Source organism: Dermacentor variabilis, chromosome 3 (assembly GCF_050947875.1).
Source record: "Dermacentor variabilis isolate Ectoservices chromosome 3, ASM5094787v1, whole genome shotgun sequence".
Classification (NCBI taxonomy): Eukaryota; Metazoa; Arthropoda; class Arachnida; order Ixodida; family Ixodidae; genus Dermacentor; species Dermacentor variabilis.
The window spans coordinates 104,978,172-104,997,801 of NC_134570.1; the positions used below are offsets into that span (position 1 = coordinate 104,978,172).

General features: G+C 44.3%; 1 protein-coding gene across 2 annotated transcripts in view; it reads right to left on the reverse strand.

Annotated features, from left to right (window-relative positions):
* Positions 1-839, reverse strand: part of LOC142576129 (nose resistant to fluoxetine protein 6-like) — a 40,809-nt gene extending 39,970 nt beyond the window's left edge. Inside the window, exon 1 of one of the 2 annotated variants that reach the window (XM_075686089.1) lies at positions 772-839. The gene's annotated coding sequence lies outside the window, so the exon portion shown is untranslated. Of the gene's footprint in view, positions 1-393; positions 728-771 lie in introns of those variants that run through there. The other variant, XM_075686090.1, reaches the window with a different exon arrangement.
* Positions 840-19,630: the final 18,791 nt, after the last annotated feature.

Sequence of the window (19,630 nt, forward strand, 5' to 3'; positions counted from 1 at the left end):
ACCCCCCCTCCCCCCCGCCTTTCCAGTGACTTCTATTTTCAATCTCGAGGATGGATTTAGTACATCCATAGAAGCGGCGTTGTGAATATTAAGTACCCGTCTTCTGCAATCAAGAGCAAGACATCCGATGTTCCTAGGGCAGACGCATTTTATTTAGAACAGACTCCCACCCATAGCCTATCAAACAAATGCGTCATGAAATTGCTTCATTATGCGCTGAAGATGCTTGCTACAGGACACCGAATCTGGGTCTCGCCAGTTTGGTATCCCGAATAAAATTATACAAAATATTTCGGGACCTATGACACCTATATACGCAACTCCAAAAGATACGCAAGGTCGACTTAAATGCCTCATCCTAAACAGTTGAGGCCACCGATGACACTTACTTACGTGCTGGAAATTCACCAGGACACAACGTGATGCCAGGATCGAGAGATGCGATAGCCCGTAAAGCAACCTCGCCATATAGATCTAAGCCATTGTTTGCGCGCAGGCAACGGTGGCTGCTTCATCCAGCTTTCGTGCACGGCAATGCGCAGTAACAAGGTTTCTCTCAGAAATCCATTTAGCAAAAAAAAAGAAGAAAAGGGACGAAAAACTAGTCAAGACAGTACTCGTGGTACGATCAGGCTCCTGTATACATCCAGACCTATAGCTGGTTGCCAATGGTGCAACGCGCAATTCTGTAGTCTCAACAGTGTGCATATGAGGTCACTGCTAGCCGTACGAGTCGCATCCTAAGCCACAAGAGAGCGAACAGGCACTTACTATCAAGAGCCACGTCCAAGTAGGCACCCGTATGCCGATGGATTTGAGACGTTCATCGTGAAGCTCGGCAGGTGGGTGCAGGAAAGTGATCCGCGCAGAAATACACTTAAGAATGACTGCAAGCTAACTAATTTGTTTGAAATGATCGCGTATGTTTTATAACAGCATGTGCGAGCAACGAATTGCCTGTCCTGTGTTGCTTTCGTCCTTCGTCTGTGGTTCGTACGCCCTGTGTAACGTACGCACTCACTGTCCAGAATGGCAGTCCAGCTCCGCCCCGTGAGTGTACTAAAAGAGTACTTAGGGGCGTTGCGGCGCGTTGACCCTTGAACGGTGTCATTTGTGAGAGTACATGTGGGTACGGAGTCATAAAGTTGTCATCAAGCCACAATGTCGCACGCACCTAACAAGCCACAAAGCGATCAAGAAAGAGACAACAACCACTTCGTGCTGTCCTTTTCTTCAAGTCCCGTGTTTTCTTGTGGTAACATCCCAGAATCAAGGAAAGAGAGTGGTAAACGCAGAGGCGAGAACATTCGTGCGTTTTGCCAGTTCGTAACTACGGTTGTCGCAACGCATGTTGCGACAACAGTTCAATTTCAAGGTCTCCTAAATTGATCGGTCCATTTGCCCTTAGAGAAACATAATAAGTGAGAAAGAACAAAGAACTGGGGCCACATTGTGGACCAAACTTCCGTGCTATATTAGCTGGTTCGCTAGGCTAGCATTGTCTGCAGCGTAAGCAATGTCTGCATGCTGATATATCCGGCCATCTCTTTGCTGTATATACGAACTCTAGGTTCAACATATGAATACGTAGTCCGCTGTTCTTGTCTATGCTCAGCCTGGCGTGGTATGACGGCGTGGTCGGGTGACCTTCACTAACGTAGTCATTAACAAAATAAAAATAAATTTTAACCGTTTCTATGGCTCAATTCCGCACATTTTCCCGATCAGGAGAACACAGTTGCTCAAACCAGCCGAAAAAACTATGATTCATGTTTTAATGTTCTACGATGCTCCTGCGCTCTTCAGAAAAAAAAAGAGAGCAAAGAATATTGGGTAGGCTGTATTGGACTCAAGCCGCAGTGGATTAGGTGCAACGTGCTCTGCGTGCTCAGAGGATGTCTGCGCACTGAGGTACAGAAATGACGTAACAAAGTACACAACTTAAGGCGTCGAGCACTTTGCATGATAAACTTATGATACAACTGGGGTGAGGATGGGGGGGGGGTCGCAGAGTCTAACTTTGCAATCGTGCTCGTAGTCGACCCACCATGATCGAAGCCGGTTAGCGCGAATGGACATCCCTCTGTTTTGCTGCTGGAGTCTCTCCACGCCATTTCTGTATCCTGCGTGTTGAACGCGCGTGTGGCATAACTGAGCATATGGGAAATTTGTACAAGGCATTGCACCTCTTGTAAGCCTTTGAACTCATCTTGAACAAAAGTTTGAGACTTTATGGATTATACCTACAATGTATTAGTGAGCTTTATCAAAAGCGGCCGCTCCTGCACGGATCCACAAACGCACTGCCAAGCTATGGATGTCTGAAGGCCCCAGCGAGAAGCTAAATTTATCTCCGATTGTGTCACGCGTGGCGCGACGATAGCGCCATCTGTGAAAGCGAACGATTCCTAATCGAGATATTCCTTTATTCTACTATAAGACAATACTTATGACAAGCGCATGGATATTACAGTTGGAAAGATATGAGTGACAAAAGTATTACGTTCAAAACATGTGGTTTCTCCTTTGTATCATTCTAACAAAACATTACTGTATGTTAGCGCATAGCGCATTTCTTACACTATATTTTTTCTATATGTATTCGTATATTTATTCTAATTATTGTATAATATTTCAGTGTCCTCCCCTTCCCCCCTTCTACAATGCCTCCAGGGGCCTGCAAGGTATCTTTGAATAAATAAATGTGGTTTTAACAAGCGAACCCCTAGGCTTACCGACCTGAAAGACGTTTCGCATCAAAAGACAGCGCACGTCAGCCACGTTCGATGCTATGTTCAGACTTATGTACTCACCCAATCCAAGGTGTTATAATAGAGGGTAGCTTTCGCTGTGACGCCTATATGCCATCGAGTCATCTATGAATTTCAAACTTTTACACTGTTTTACTCGACACGAGGAAGCAACATTGTCTTGTCTGTTATGGCGCGTACTTTACGGATGCCTGCTGAATCCTTATGGTAGTGAAGGGTAGTGCGAATATTTGAAATTTCGAATACAAATGAAACGAAGCGTTTGTTTTTTCGCACGTGCGTCAAAAATTCCCTATTCGAAGATGTGGCCTGTAGGTTTCATTGGAATACTATAAGTGACAACAAAGGTTCCTGTAGTCCACAGATACCTAGATGTAAATGGTGACTTGTGTGGATAACCTTGGGCCTGAAAAACGAACGGCTGTGGCGAAGACAACGAAGTTACCGGCCGAACACCTGCAGGAGATTATTTATGAGAACGGTTGCGAGCACGTCTCGCCTTGACGGATTACGACTTTGCTGTCTTTATTCAGACAACAGAAGTTATTATTTGGAATAGCTCACCTCATTTGAATTATTATATTAAGCCATGCGCGGTGCGGCAGTATTCCCTATCCAGGTCGTTGTTGCTGAAAACGTTGCGGCCATCTTAATTCAAATCGGCTGCCTTTTACATATGGCGCGCTCCGGCACCTCATGCGCGCTCATGCTGCCAGCTGCAAGCTCCCATCAACTGGATTCCAGGCCATCAAGGCATGACAGGAAATGAGGCGGCAAGTGCGACTGCCCGCGAGTATACTAGCCGGGCTTTCCTGTCATCCCACAACAGGCCGGCCCCCAACGTTGATGACATCGCTCTAATGTACTCGGAGCCTCTGCAGCAACACCGACTCAGCAGAATGCCGTTGTTTTCGCCACACAAAACTGTGAGCAAAGAGGAAGATGGCATCCTTCGTCGCATACAGACGAACACTTACTTACACGGAATAATTATGCAACACACTCTATCCTACGCAGTAGCCGTACACATGCACCCACTGCGACGTCACAGGCGCCCAGCAACACATGGTCCAGGATTGCCCACTGCGTGACACATCCACAGAACCAACCTTACAAGCTCCGCAAGGTGACTACAAAGAAGAACGCCTAATACAAGCACAAGAACACTCGAACTCACCGCAGGTCCATACCACGACTGAAACGTGGGAGGCTAAGCTTACCTCTGACCACCTGGACGACCAACGCAGTCTCCTCGCCTGGGCCAATCAGGCAGTCCAAGCCAGAGGAAGGACTAGGACGAGACGAGTGGACATACACAGCACTGTGTATGTCCACTCGTCTCGTCCTAGTCCTTTCCGCTTTTGTAAAGGAATGTCACACCAACTTGCCCAAACTTCAACAAGCAAAAGGGTTCCTGGAATAAGGAATCCTGCCAGCTAGGATGAACCAGATCCCGACTCACATTACCGTTTCAGAAAATGAGTTTATGTCCCTCACTCTCTTTCACTCCCTTTCTCTTTCAATTCTCTTTCAGCATCGACACAGAGATCTTCTTCAAAAGTACGCCGTTTTATCTCTTGCTCGATGCCCTGGATGCAGTTATGAGTGCGGCAAACATAGACGTTAAACGAGAAGAAAGGGGTTAACCGAGAGGCCCGATCTTTATTAGTCGTATAAGAAACCAACAAACACTGACGCCAATGACAACATAGGGGAAATTACTAGTGTTTAATGAATGGAATAAACAAACGATAAATAAATTGAAATGGAAGTGGATGAAAAAACAACTTGGCGCAGCTGCGGAACGATCCCACAACATTCGCATGTTTATTGATTTATTTATTTAGTTATTTATTTTTATTTACAAATATTGCTGTCTCAAAATTGAGACATAGCAGGAGTGGGTAAGTACATCAAGATAACATACAATCAACATGTCACATGTAAACGAACTTCGTCCACAAAACGCTCAAGTGGCAATTCTCGGAGATAAGTATGTAGCGTGTTCCACAATTCAATGGTAAATGGCAAGAAAGAAAATTTGAAGCTATCTAAGTGAGCACGAAAGGGAACAATATTCAAGGGATTGGCTTTTTGCGTTACACGTGCCGAGGAGCCAACAAATGTCACAGGTACGTCGACAATGACAGAAGCATGTACAATTTTGTGCAACATTATAATCCTTTCACACGTGCGCATATGTGCCAACGGCTCAAGCGATAGCAGGCCAGCATGCAGAGAAGGGGAGAAATTGCGATCCTATCGATTATAAATAAATCTAATAGCTTTCTTCTGCACAGCCTCAAGCTTTGATACATCAGATGCGCAGTGGGGTGACCAGACAACAGATGCATATTCTAGAGTGGGCCTCACGAGGGATCTGTAAGCTGCTAGTTCGCATTCCTTGGTTGCTGGTTTTAGTGTTCTGTTTAAATATCCAAGTCAATTTAGAGCCCTGGAACAGATGAAGTCGACGTGTTTGTGCCATTTTAAGTTGGAAGAAAAATTCACACCAAGATACTTGAACTCAGTGACAGAAGTCAAAGTCTTCTCATCATTACTGTAGGCAAATTTCAGGGGTTCCTTTTTGTTCGAAAAGGTCATTGATACCGTTTTATCCAAGTTGATTTCCATTTGCTAGGTCTTGCTCCAATTGCAGAAGGCATTGAACGTGTTATTGAGCATCTCCTGGGCATTGGCGCTGGCGATATTAGAGTACAAGACACAGTCGTCTGCATACAAACGGAGCTTAACAGCAGAGTTAGTAACAACACTCTCGACTTCATTAAGGTGAATAATGAATAAAAGTGGTCCCAATACGGAGCCCTGCGGGACGCCGCAAGAAATACCGGCTGAGCATGAGTGCGCCTGATTAAATGAGACAAACTGGGACCGCAGATACAATTAGTCTCTTATTCAGCCAAGCAAGTGATTGCCGTGTATGCCTCTGAATAAAGAGTCAAGCTTCATAAGTAACTTTGCATGACATACCTTGTCAAACGCTTTGGAGTAGTCAACAAATATGGCGTCAATCTGGCCATGATTGTTAAGTGTATAGCAACGTCGTGAGTGAATTCAATTAGTTGCGTAACCATGGAAAAACGCGATCTAAAACCATGCTGATGATGTGAAAGAATGTTGTTATCGTTGAGGTACTGTATAATATGCTTATGAATTATGTGTTCTAGTAGTTTACAACAAGTAGATAATAACGAGATTGGTCTATAAATGGAAATTGTTTGCCTAATGACAGATTTGTGTATCGGTACAACTTGAGCAACTTTCCAGACACTGGGACCAGTTTGCGATTCGACAGATTTTTGAAAGATGATAGTCAGATACCGCGCTCAGTATTCTGAGTATATTTTTAAAAACGTGTTTGGAATGTTATCTGGTCCTGCACTTTTACTAGTATCAATATTTAACAAGAGGCTGTGAACTCCACTAATCATTATCTGAAGTTTTGGAAAACATGCTGAAGTACTACCACAGTGAAACTTAGGGCTAATGCCGTTATCTTCAACAAAAATAGATTTAAAATATGCATTGAACGCTTCAGAGATCATGACAGCATTTGAACACGACTGTCTGCTAATGACCATAGAAGTTGAGTTGGACACAGGAGGAAGAACCGTTTTCCAGAATTTGGATGGGTTGTCTTTTAGGAATGTCGTCAGAGTGTTGTTATAGTAGTAGTCTCTAGCGTGGCGCATTTAGTCTTAAAAGTTTGTCTAAGCGATGTTAGCATTGAGTTTTCTCGGACATTCTGAGTGCGAGAGCCACGGCGGAAGCGCTTTATCCGGCGAATCAACTGTATAATCTCTCCAGTGTACCAAGGGTGTTTCGGGTTTCGCTTTACACATTTTTTCGGTACGAAATTAGCTATGCACTCTTTGAAATTTTGTGAAGCATTTCAACTAACAAGTCAACACCTAAGGCATCACTCGAAAACATAAACTCATCAAAGTGTGATGCAAGCGAGGCGACGATAGAATTGTCGTCAGGTCGAGAAAAGTCATGGACACTACTATATGTTGGTTTATTGGACTCTAGAGCAATATTTAGGTGGACAGTTACCGCCTTATGATCGTAGATACCCTCCACAACGTCACATTCGCTATACAGGAGCCCATCACCGAATTAAAACCAAATCGAAAATAGCATATTCTCGGGTGCCCGAGCTAACGACCTGTGTTGAATCATACGACACAGCAAGATTGATAAGAGCGTCGCAGATGGGTCGATCACGTCCAGTAGAAGAAAGAGAACGCCAGTCAGTGTAGGGGGCATTAAAATCGCCACATAATATTAACTGGCTTTTCGTAGCCTGTTCACGGCAATATAATCCGTGACAGCGTGAATAGAATTGACATCATTTGGCGGTCGGTATACAGCGCCAATCACAGTAGTAAAGCCGCCAAAATCAATCTTGCACCAAACCGATTCGCTATCATGAAGCTTCGGCAGCAAAACGTATTTAATATCCTTAGAAATAAAAAGCGCTACGCCAGCACCACGACCAACAGTCCTGTCATTTCTCAACACTGCGTAACCAGGTGGCAAAAATTCATTCTAAGAAATGGAGTCATTTAGCCAAGTCTCAGTAACACATATTATTGATGGTTTGTGACATTCTACAAGCCAGTTGAAACGAACATATTTGTTAACCAAGCTGCGCGCATTAAAGTTCAGAAGTGTCAGTTTCCTTTTATGTGGAAGTCAGTTGGAATTCCTGGAAGCGGTGTAATCAGACGCCCTAACAACGCACTTTCTGGCGTCGCTCCACTCGTACCGAACAGTGTCGATAATCAGGTGCTCTTGCTGTAACCGTACTTTCCTTGCGACATTTCTGAGTTCCGTTGAATTCTGCCATAGGCTTCTGCGCACCTGTCGCACGCGTGCAGAAAAGTCTTCACAGATGTAAATGTTCGAACATTTCAGTTTGCGTGCATTAGCTAAGATATCTAATTTAGTTCGAAAATCCAACAGTTTGATAATTACTGTTCTTTCTTTACCTGTCCTTTTTTGCCCAAGTATGTGGCAACGCTCGATGTTATCACACGTGACGTCAAGCTTTGACGTTAGCATGCTGAGTACTGAAGTAAGAAGTGCATCAGGTGTCTCATTCAGTGTTTCAGATAAACCATGAATAACCAAGTTATTCCGTCGCGACCGATTTTCAAGGTCATCATTCTTACGCTCCAGCTTTTGGATTATATCTGAGAGACCAGAAACAGTATTTTCTATTTCCTGCACGCGCTCACCGACATCTTTGGCGTTGGCGACAAGTGACTCTAGCTTAGATAGACGATCATCGAAAGAGGCAATTTTAGAGGTTAGTGCCGATATCTCGTTGCTTATGCGAGCCGGTCCTGATGGCAATTCGGTGAACATTTCTTCAGTGACGGGACCCTGATTAGTTTCTATGTCACCTGAAAGAATCAACAGGCTTTTCAACATGTGCAAAAGACAGGCAGCACTTTTCGGGAAAAAGAACGTGGGAGGGTACGGCAGCAGCAGCCAGAAGCGATCATCATTTCTATAGCATATACAACCATATCAATTGCATACCTGTAAGAAAAAGTAGGCAAATTTCTAGCGCATGTTTGCGATGCTGCCGAAGTGGATGCTCTACCAATTGAGCTACCGCGGTGGCATTTGCCCATCCACCTCCTTGGGTATTTATGTTTCCTAGTAGAAGCCTGGAAGCGTTAGCGAGCGCCACAACTCACAGAGCTTCACGATGGATGTGGAACATGCTTTCTGCCGCAGGCGTAACGAGAACGTGATTTTTTGGGTGAAAGCAACCGGTCAATAAACCCACACGTGCTACCTGAAGGCATCAATGTTGCCGGAAACACAGACGATGACATTCATAGTGTGACTGCGCCATGAACCAGTGAATATACAGACGAAGAGGAACGTGACAACGACAACACCTCTCTCGTGCAGGTTCCGGCTTTTGACAGTGCAAACGTTCTTTATAATTTAGTAATCACCGCTCCAGCATCCCCAAACCATATTTATTTCAGAGCTTGTGTTGCTTTTCGGAGTCAACTGGCCGCGATTACATACTCTGCAAATTACACCCGTGCAAAAGTCCCTTGATAGCTTGGACGTGCGCATATGCGATGTACTTCCGACTCCCGACAGAGGTGTTACCACGCATATTCAATTCGATGAGATTTTTCCTAATGATGCAAAATTACTTCCACATCGTATTCCAGACAGTATATTACAAGATCACCTGGAGAACCTTCAAACAAACATTGTAACTGCAACAGAAGCTTCACAATGTGAAGAAAAGTCAGGTGTAGAAATATTTTCCCCGACTCTTGATTGTACATTTTCTCTTCGGCCGCCAGACTTCATACCGATATCTTTAGCTGAATTCATGGCAGTGATGCTGGCATTACGCAAATTAGGACCATCGATTACGTCAGCCAGGATAATCACTTATTCGTTATCATTGCGCTCATTCTTTACTGCTTCTCGTGATTCTCGCGTAATGAGGACGTTTCATTCATTGATACCTGAGTACTTGAGAAGCATGCGTTTTATTTGGGTGCCTGGCCATAAACGACTAATAATAAATGAAATTGCAGATTCTCTAGCCAAGGCATCGATAAGTGGCCTGATTCTCCCTTATTGCCCTTTGACTGCTCATGTTACTGTTGCTAGATTTCGCAGGAGTGTCATCATGCAGACATTATCGGGCTCCGGAATTAACAAATCTGTGGATTACCATCTTCTATGCCCTTGGCACAGAGATTCGTGCCAAACACGAAGAATTGAAGTGCCCATCACGACGCTGCGATGCCGAATACCTACGTTGAACTTCTATCTACACAGGTCTGGTGTCGTCCTCTCACCATTTTGCTCATTCTGTGGCGAAGCGGAGAAAACAGACCATTTCTCCTTCTCTTGCAGGCCTTTTTTCTGTTATAAGCAAACGACTACTCGATATTCCGCTTCACAATATTGGCCTAAATTTATCAGTGCATGTGACCATATCTTTTAGAGCCTCCATTATTGGGTTCAGTCACAGAAATGTTTCCTGGGCCATCCAAAATTACCTAATTGCATCCATATCATAAGAAGCCAACAAAAACTGACACCAAGGACAACATAGGGGAAATTACTTGTGTTTAATAAATGGAATAATTAAATGGAATAATAATAATGAATTGTTCCATTTATTAAGCACAAGTAATTTCCCCTATGTTGTCCTTGGTGTCAGTGTTTGTTGGCTTCTTATGATATGACTAACAAAAATCGGGCCCCTCGGTTAACCCCCTTTCTTCTCGCTAATTGCATCCATGTTAGACTGATCGTCCTCCTTTTCAACCATAGCTTTCTTTTATTTATTATTAGATTTTTTATACACGGTTTTCTTCCGATTGTTCTTCCCACACACAAAAAGTTTACTTTTTGAGCTGTAACGTTCAAATTGTTAACTCCCTTGTTTTTTTATACACCTGATTGCCCCACCCGATTGATGGCCAATACCCCACTGTGGATATTGGCTCAGGACAACAATAACAGCCGATGCTTTCACCTTGAACGATGTCTGAGGCTAGTGTAGGTTAGCAAATTTGCAAGAATATTCTACCGGTATGGTTTCATTCACATAGCATTATTGAGGGCATCTTAGCCGCAGTCGCGATGTCGGCATTGCCACTATCGTACTCACTCGGTGTTACTGTGTCCATTGTTTGGACATTCATGGCAGATGATCGCGATGACTACCCCGAAAAAAATTTGAGAACAGCTGCAATGTCGATTTTGTCACGCCCGAGCATCATGCAGACGTGAGAAGTACAAGGGCACTTCGTACCTCGAGAATGTGTACTTAAGAGGAAGCTTTAGCTCGGGCCCAACTCCGACGCGGCCTATTCAAATACATGTAAAACGCAAAAACGTTTTTATGAGATAACCCCTGGACAGATTTTGATGAAATTTGTCGCATTTGAAAGAGAAAGTTAAATTCTAGTGACTGTTGGAAGCGGAATTTCGATTTAGGGCTTGCATTTTCTTAAAACGATTTTCAAATATTTGACCGTTTGAAAAAAATAGAAGCACGAAGTTTATAAATTCATAGCTCTGCATCAAGAACCGATATCGCGGTTCTGTAAACGGCATCCATTAGATCATTCAAAGCGGACAAATTCAATATGTCATTTTACATCTTACGTGAATTTGTTACGTTGGTTACAACGGTTTTGCAAAAGTTGTATTTCTCTATTATGAAATTTTTTTATATTCATGTGTAACATATCAATTTTGTCCGCTTTAGATGTACTATTAGATGCAATTCACAGAATTGTATTATCATTTTTTGTGGTTAAGTTACAGAGTTGTAAACTTGATAGTATCGTTTTTGAAAATTTTCAATTTTTGCCAATTTTTAACAAAAAATTGACAATCTAACTCAAAAATTCGAAAGCAACAGTCACTAGATTTTAAGTTTTTCTTTCAAATGCAACAAACCTCGTCAAATTTGGTGCAGTGGTTGCCGAGAAAAACGAGTTCTCCTTTTACATGTATTTAGATAGGAGCACTTGAGCTAAAGCTTCCTCTTAAAACATTTCTGAGCAAGGGGTAGGAGCGCAGTAGTACCTTGGTCATTGACATCTTATGTGCCCAGTGTACTAAATGTAGTACGCTATCGTAACTTAATAACCAGTAACTATTTTTCGATAATTCTTCGAAGACGAGATATTAGTGTTATTCTTTCATTATTCACAGATCTGAGGAAAATTGCACTGGCAGTTTTATCATGGGCTGTAGTGGGTTGGAAAAACTACATAAGACTCCTCGAAGCCAAAATGATGAAGTTTGCACAACTTGTTGCTGTAAGTATCATTCTACAGCTGGGTGATGCTGATGACATGCGTATACATTAGCGCAATGTTTTCCTGTATTGCTTTCTGTGGGGGTTATAGTGGCAGCTACGGCCTGTAATTTCATTGTCTGAGCGGCTCTTGCATCACGTAACTGAAGCACGTCGCTAGACATGCTACAAACAGATGTAATCAGGAAACACGAGGAAGAGGCGTGATACTTGCTGCCAGGCTGCGATGGATCAGTCTTGAAGAACAAAGTGTTGTAAACAAGTATTCGGAAAGAATCGCTACTACAGACTTTCGAGAAGCCTGTTCACCACATAAAGTGTAACCTATCTGTTTTGATACACTGAATTTGATACCTCAAAGTACTGATTTAGGTGCAGTTGACTTAACGCCTGTCTCAGCATTCATCTTTAAATGCACAAATGCTAGGACAGGAGCAAAAAGCCGCTATTTTGAGCGGTTTGACAAAGGCCCCTGCCTCTATCGTATTTGGCAGCAGACAGTTTGTGAACTCTTTTCATGCAACAATACATCGATACATAAAACATATTTTGAAAAACATTTCGAAGGGCATGATAACATGAGTTTTTGAAAATATACACTGTAACCAACTTTTTTTACCAGCAATGCAATCCTTCTTCTAACAGAAATTACAGATTTATGTAACGTGGTGAAACAATACATTTATTGAAGCACTTAAGAATATATAGAAGCACTTTCACATACAAGACAAATACAAGATTATCTTATACTTAAGTTACAAGCAAGAAAAGTAAAGGCAAATACAATATACACTATTCACATGCAGTCGCACGGCTAATGACATACTCCTTCAGAATTCGACGTGAAACAGTCTTAAGATCGATGTTTTCTTTTTCAAGACTGTTCAGTAATACCGATATTCCGCACGGTAGTGCGTCCTTTCAATGATTAGTTCTTAAAAAAAGCACGGCCCAAGTTTGTCGCTCCTGATCGAATGTCGTATTTGAGGTGATAAGGTTTGCTTAGATTACAAAGATCAGTAAATCCCGTGTGGCCTCGTTTTACGCTTTCTTTATATTTCATATCAAGATTAAACTGATAATTGTAATGAATTGGGAGAACCTGAAACTTAGAAAAGAATGTACTTGGGTATGACTGCCGTAAGAAAAATACAAGCAACATGGCGCAATGTCATTTTTTTGTAAAAGAGATAACGTCTGAATATTTTTTGAGACGTTGTCCCCCATACAAGACTACAATAATTTGTATGAGAAATAAACATGGTGTTATACAGCAATAGCCGTAGTTTTTAACGGAAGACCATCTCGAAGCCTCCAGAGCGCACCGCTTGCTTTTGCCACACTTGTTGGCACGCGTTCTACGCGTTTGCCCACCTTAAATGCTGATCAAAAATCCCTCCCAGTGTTTTCACGTCCGCGGTGACGTCAATTTGTTCTGATCGATAGAATATGTTTAGATTATGATTTACATGTTTTAGGGTGGGTACAACTTTGGCTTTGTAGAGTTCATCTGTAAAGAATTTGCTTTGCTCCACCAATATATTTTATCAAGGACGGTTTTTGCTTGTTCTGATAAGTTATCCGCATTACATGATTGTAAGACAAGACTGGTGTCGTTAGCGTGTAATATATAGTGTGGTAAGTTACTGATATTTGTTAAATCATTTATATAGACGCTGAACAGTATTGGTCGTAATATGCTCTCTTGGGGAACACCAGCTTCTAAATTCAGGGGGTCTGAGTATTCTCCTGAGATGTAAACGCATTGTTTCCAATGGGTTAAGTATGACTTTAGAATGTCCAGGGGTAATCCATGGAATCCGTAATATTCGAGTTTTTTTAGTAGAGTAATATGATTGATCCTGTCAAAGGCTTTGGAAAAATCGATAAATACGCCTAATGTAAATTTTTTTTCTTCATATTCGTTCAAGATTAACTCGTTCTGTGTTAATAGAGCTAATTCAGTCGATCGGCCCTTAGGAATCCCAAATTTATGCGGGGAAAATTGATATTTTTCACAAAACGACATAACCATTTAACAGATAACCTTCTAAGCCTTTTGATATGACAGGCAGGACAGACACCGACCGATAATTTGGCATGCCATTTCTGTCCCCTGATTTGAACAAAGCTGTAACCTTTGCCGGTTGCATTTTTGTAGGGAAAACGCCAGTAGACAAGCAAACATTGAATACGTGGGTGAAAACGGGCACTAACAAGTCTATTGCAAATTTTATTGGTTTAATCTGGAGACCATCGATGTCACGTCCTTTACTGTTCTTTCAGGATATAAAAGCAGAGTGAACCTCGGCAGGTGTCGCAGGCTCAAAAAACGCTGTATTTACACGGGGCGCACTCAAAAAAAAAATTAGAGCGTCTATATTGTGAGCGCTAATCACTAAATTTGTAAAGTGTTCATTGAGACGATTTGCTAATTCTATACCCTTTAGCTGCTTCCCGTTCTCTGTAATCTCGAGCTCTTCATGACGACTCCCGTTGCGATTTAGGAGCTTGTTAAATGCACGTCAAACTAAGTCGCCTTTGGTATCCGCATCACTAAATAGTTGGTCCAGATACATTTTTTTTTTATTTCGAAGAAACTTAGTTACAAAATTTGTGTATTTCTTAAATGCAACAAGATTATCCGGGCGTCTAGACCGCACAAAGTGAGAGTTTAATTGTTTTTTTTTTTACGAGTTAGCTTTAAACACTCATTTGTTAACCAAGGATTGCGTATCTTTATAAATGTTTGCACCTTTCTTCAATTTAAAACAGCTGGTGTAAGTATATTTTTTATGATACGCATAAGCGTATCGTTGGCCGTATCAGCATCGTTACACTAAAATACGGATGTCCGGTTTACCCTGTGAAGTTGGTTTCGAAAGCCATTCATTGGTATTGGAATAGTTTCCTGCATGACGGAAGGTTTACATCGGTTTTGTATCGCTTTAAGTTTGTTATTTCGTTTACAAAACTTGTATGTCGGCAAATGATCACCTAGATCGGCAACAATGATACCAGCATTGATATCTTGAATTGGGCTGTTCGTAATAAATAAATCGTTAAGGGATTCAGAAAGGCATGTGACTTGAGTCGGTGCTATTATCACGTTCGCACAACCGAAAGAATGAAGGAGTAAGATCAGATTGAGGGAAACTGTATTCGATTGCAGTAAGTTTATGTTACAGTCACCGCCTATGATTATGCACAGTCTATTCTTGTAACCATAACATGGTAATTGTTCTAAAAAAGGCTAGAAAGCGTTCGCTATTACCATGAGGTGGTCGATACAAAACAGCGAAAACATAGGATCCACACTGTACTGTAATTGGTTCGTAGTCTGGTCTGGTTTTTGAGAGACCTGCAATCATGTCACACGAAAGCCTTTCTGACACCATCTGCATCACACCTCCGCCACGGCGGTTCGCTCAATTTAGAAAAAAAAAGCTTTGGTATCCGAGAAAGGAAATTACAACATCTTCTGAATTGTACCATGTCTCTCTTATCATTATAATGTCAAACGTGAACATGAATTCGTTAAAAGATGCTTATATCTGATCGTACCTATTACGAGCAGACTGAACACTAGAGTGCAAAAGGGTAAGAGAGTAAGAGTGTCGGCGTAACCAGGGCGAACAAGGCTGTGTGGCATGATCATAGCAAAATAAGAAACAAAAAGTGTTCGCTGCCAATCGCCACTCGCAGATTTTAGCTAAATCTGCCTCGCATATAATTTTGACACCATTAGTCTCTTCCGTTTTTCGCGCGACCTCTTTTCCGTCCCTCACCCATGCAAAGCGCTATTTCATTTCCTTTTTCTTTGACACAGCCATGCCAAGCAGTTGCTTTAGTTGAGGGCACAAATGCTCGTTCACGAAGACCGACTGCTTGGAAGAAAAACCGATGCCTTCTGCGGTGATCCTTGCTTTTAGTGCTTTTTTAATCAGAGCATCACGTTTCGATCAACTATTGAAAGATAAGACAATGTTCTTATCAATATCAGAATTCCACACAGTAACGCGATGGCAAGCATCGATATATTGCTCAATTATCGGCACACCAAGCACTTCCTCGACTTTCTGCAGAACGTTCCCAAGGTTCTCATTCTGCAAGAAAGGAACACCTTTCACCTCAATGTTCCTATTTTTCGAATATTGATCTTGTGTCACTATTTTTAATCTGTTCTGACACACTTGCTTTCTCAGCTTATCAATTTCTTGCAGAAGCGGCTCTTGTGCGGTCATTAGGTCGGCATTTTCCTTTCTAAGTGCTCCACATTCTACTTTCAGAGACTCATACTGTTCACTAGTGAATTCTACACTGTGCCTGAGCTCTCAAAGTTCGTTATGAAACTCACGTTTAAGATCCGCAATTTCCCGTTTAAATTCATCATTTCCCATTTTGAGCAACGGCAGAAACACACGGCAAACACGCAAAAGTGACAGCACCTCAGACAAAAGTTGGCAGCAGGGCAGCAGAGCAGAAAAGCAGACTACAAGCAGCGCAAATTAACAATTTCCAACCTGCAGAATAGATGAAACGTAAGTGTCGGCTCCGGCTCCTGCCTCAGCTGCCAAATGACGGCGACGGGCCAGCAAAGCTCCTTATAGAGGGCATGCAGAGCAACCGACGTGATGTAGATCCACGTGGTTCCCACAATCAGTCGTAGGCAGTCTAGGCAGTACAGGCAGGCCGCGATGCAGCCGCTGGGTGCGTCGGTGCAGTTGCACTCAAGGTACGATGTAACCACCCACCGTCTTTTTGAAAGTCATTGAGCGTCTGCAGAATCTGCAGAATAGATGAAATGTTAATGTGAATCAATGTTTTTCTTGTACGAATACCTCAATACTCTCCCAGCCTATTTACATTCTGCTATATTCCTCAGTCGTTCTTTATAAACAATTTTATTTTGAGCTTCCCTGTATTCAAAACTTGTGCAGCCTATTTCACCATGCACCGCTTCATTTATAGTCTTCTCGGGAGCACCCAATGCGAGGCGAACTCTATCTGTAAGTGCTTCAAGGAAGCAAGTGCGCCGCTCCATGGACTCTGAGAGATTTACGCACCGGCGTGCACAAATGGCGGACGCCGTCTCTGGTCTGTACATTATAGAAAGGCTGGAAAAGGGATTTGAGTTTCGCGTAACAGAATTATGTTTTGTTTTATATTAAAATTACAATCCGAGAGCTATCATGTCTGTACGCTGTGTGTAAGTCACAGTTTACGATTTTTCACGTATTTTAGCTTTAGAAATTGAATTACTTCAATAAACTCATTTGGTTCGCAAATATTTTTGCCGAAACGACCTTCAACGCCGGATGTTCGACGCCGACGAGGGACGCCAGATTTTTTGCGACACTCGCTCCTCAGGCTCCTTAACGCTACCTCGTTAAAATTTGCTCCATTTAAGTTTTGCCTGCGTTCATACATGCTTTTGCTTAAAACTTGTCGGGCCCTTGGGCCCTCTCTGCAGCGCGCACGGGGGAGGCCTTCGAAACGCGCGCCACAGCGGCACTCGTCGCATGGAGCATGCGCACCGATCGCGTATCGTGAGAACTCGCGCGGGGAATGCCGGGAAGGCGGCTGCCCGATAAGAAGGCAGCTGAGACGGCACTCGGGGCTTTTTGCGGGGCGTGGGCCTGGGGAGACGCTGGTGGGGCGTGGCCCGTCTAGGTTTCTTTCCGAGCGTGCTGCAGAGCAGGGGGAAAAGCGTCTTTGTATTGTGTCTGCATGAAAGAGTGCTCTTGTATTGCGTGCACGAAAGAAAGCAAGCAAGCACCTGGTTCTGTGCTTGCTTGCTTTCTGCGCTTTATGCATTCTGTTATCGCCCGAAAGATTGTGTTGGTTGATGGTTTGTAGCGGCCGTTCTTTCGTCGCTCCCTTTGGCTTGCATATTTTGTTGCCTCGCTGTTTTGCTGCTTGCTTTATTGCTTTTGCTGCTTTTTGCTGCTTTGCTTCTTTGCTGCTTGCTTCTTTGCCTTGTTCTTTTCCGCTATTGGCCGCGAGGCTGCGGTAATTTTGAGTGTTACATTCTATCGTAAATTAAAGCGGTCTTTGTTCCTTGCGCCTTTGGTCCTTTGTCGTGCTGGTCGCGGCTCGCGGACCCCCTGAGCGAAGGCGAGGGGCCTTCATCTGGCGCCCAACGTGGTTTTCTTCTTTCTCGTTGTTTTTCTGTTTGTTCTAAGTATGCTTCCGCACTGCAGGGACCACGAGCACGGGAACAAGACAACCGCCCCCATCTCGAGGCAGCTGGCAATCCCCCCTAGGCCTACTTGTTTCGCTCCGACATCGGGTCTCACAACTCCCGCATCTGTACCCTACCCCTCTGACCCGCGTAAGCTCACTGAACGTTTTTATACTACCTCTCGCTCTCCTTGCGCCCCGCTATTCGGCGCCATCCTGCCTCCGCAGAACCGCTTGACCATTCCGTCGGACCGCTTTGCCCGTCCAATTTCAACACTAAAGATGCACCGCCGGCATTTTCCTGCACCTACGTTCGAGTAAAGTCAAGAAGGGCGTGGTTGAAAATCATACTCACGAAACCACTAGTACGATGCCTGATAAAAAGGACCAGGGCGCGCCAGCACAAGATATGTCCAGCGTTATTGCCCAGCTGACCGCGCTGCTCGAACATCAAAGCTAACTCCAGCAGCCAGCTTCCGTTTGCAGCTCGCTGTGCCTACATATGAAGGCCACACAGATAAGAAATCAGTGGCGGACTTCCTTCAGGAAATGCAAGATTACCGCGACGCGCAAGCCATTACGGATGACGTTCTTCAGCGCGTTTTGCCCGTTGCCCTGACTGGGTCCGCCGCCCGCTGGCGTCGTCGCCAGTCATTCCAAAGTTGGACGCATTTTGAGCAGCTACTTCGAGCAGAATTCCTCCCCCCAGACTACGTCGTTCGCATGAAAGACGAGCTTCGCGCCCGTACTCAGGCGGAGGAGGAAAGCCTCCAAGAATACATACGGTCCTTTCAGGAGCTTTACGAGCGCGCAGATCCTTCAGCATCCGAAACGGAAAGAGTCACCCGGGCAATCCGGCAATCTCACCCACGCTTTCAGGCTTATCTAAGGGGCCGTACCTTCTCTTCGCTTGCCGATCTCGCTAAAGCGGCGTCCGATATTCAGGCGGCGATGTTGGCGGAGCTCATTTACCAGCCTCTCCCTCGAGCCGTCTTGCGCGGGGCATGGTTCTCAAATTGCAAGCCCGGGGAATATGGTACCGCCTCCAAGGGCGCTGGACCCATTCATTCACCGCACCTTTGCCACCCAGGTACGTTTCCGGCCTCCGGTCCGGGAACCTGCAACAACATTGCCAGGCACTCGGGGCCGCAGCAGGCCTGTAGCGGCTGCCGCCCAGTCAGGTGCAGAAGGTACACGCAGGAGCATTCCAGTCTGCTTCCAGTGCGGAGGACGAGGCCACTACAAGAGCCAGTGTCCGAGCCCCCCGGGCATCCTCCAGCAGGGAAACGACGAGGCCCGGCGGTGGTGAGTAGCTACCAGTCGCCGGCCAACGACCTACCGCGCCCCGACGTCCCCTCGCAACATGCAGGCTGCGGAACGACCTCCCCGGCAGCAGCCGACCCTCACGCGGTGTTACTCGCAACATCGAAGCATCTTGCAGCGTTGTCAAGCACCGAGCGGGGGCAGGCGTTTCCAAGACTACAAAAAGCCGGGTGTTTTGGTCGTCTCACCATCCCGCTGTCACGGCGCTGAGCCGCGGACAACCTCGGCAGCGGAGAGGGGGAAAGAAACAGCTCCTCACACTCGAATCACCACCGGCATCAACGGTAGTAGCTGTACCGGAAAGGTGTCACCCCCCCAGATCGAAGGCCCAGGATCTCCGACAAATGGTAAGGTCTTTGCCGTCCACGTTCAGTCTTCTTGACGACCACCTTGAGAAAACACCATTGGTAGCGGTGAGAATGGCTGGAATAGAAGTACCTGCTATTTTAGACACCGGCTCTGCTGTTTCCCTTTTCGGCGATCGTGTCAAAAGCGCCTG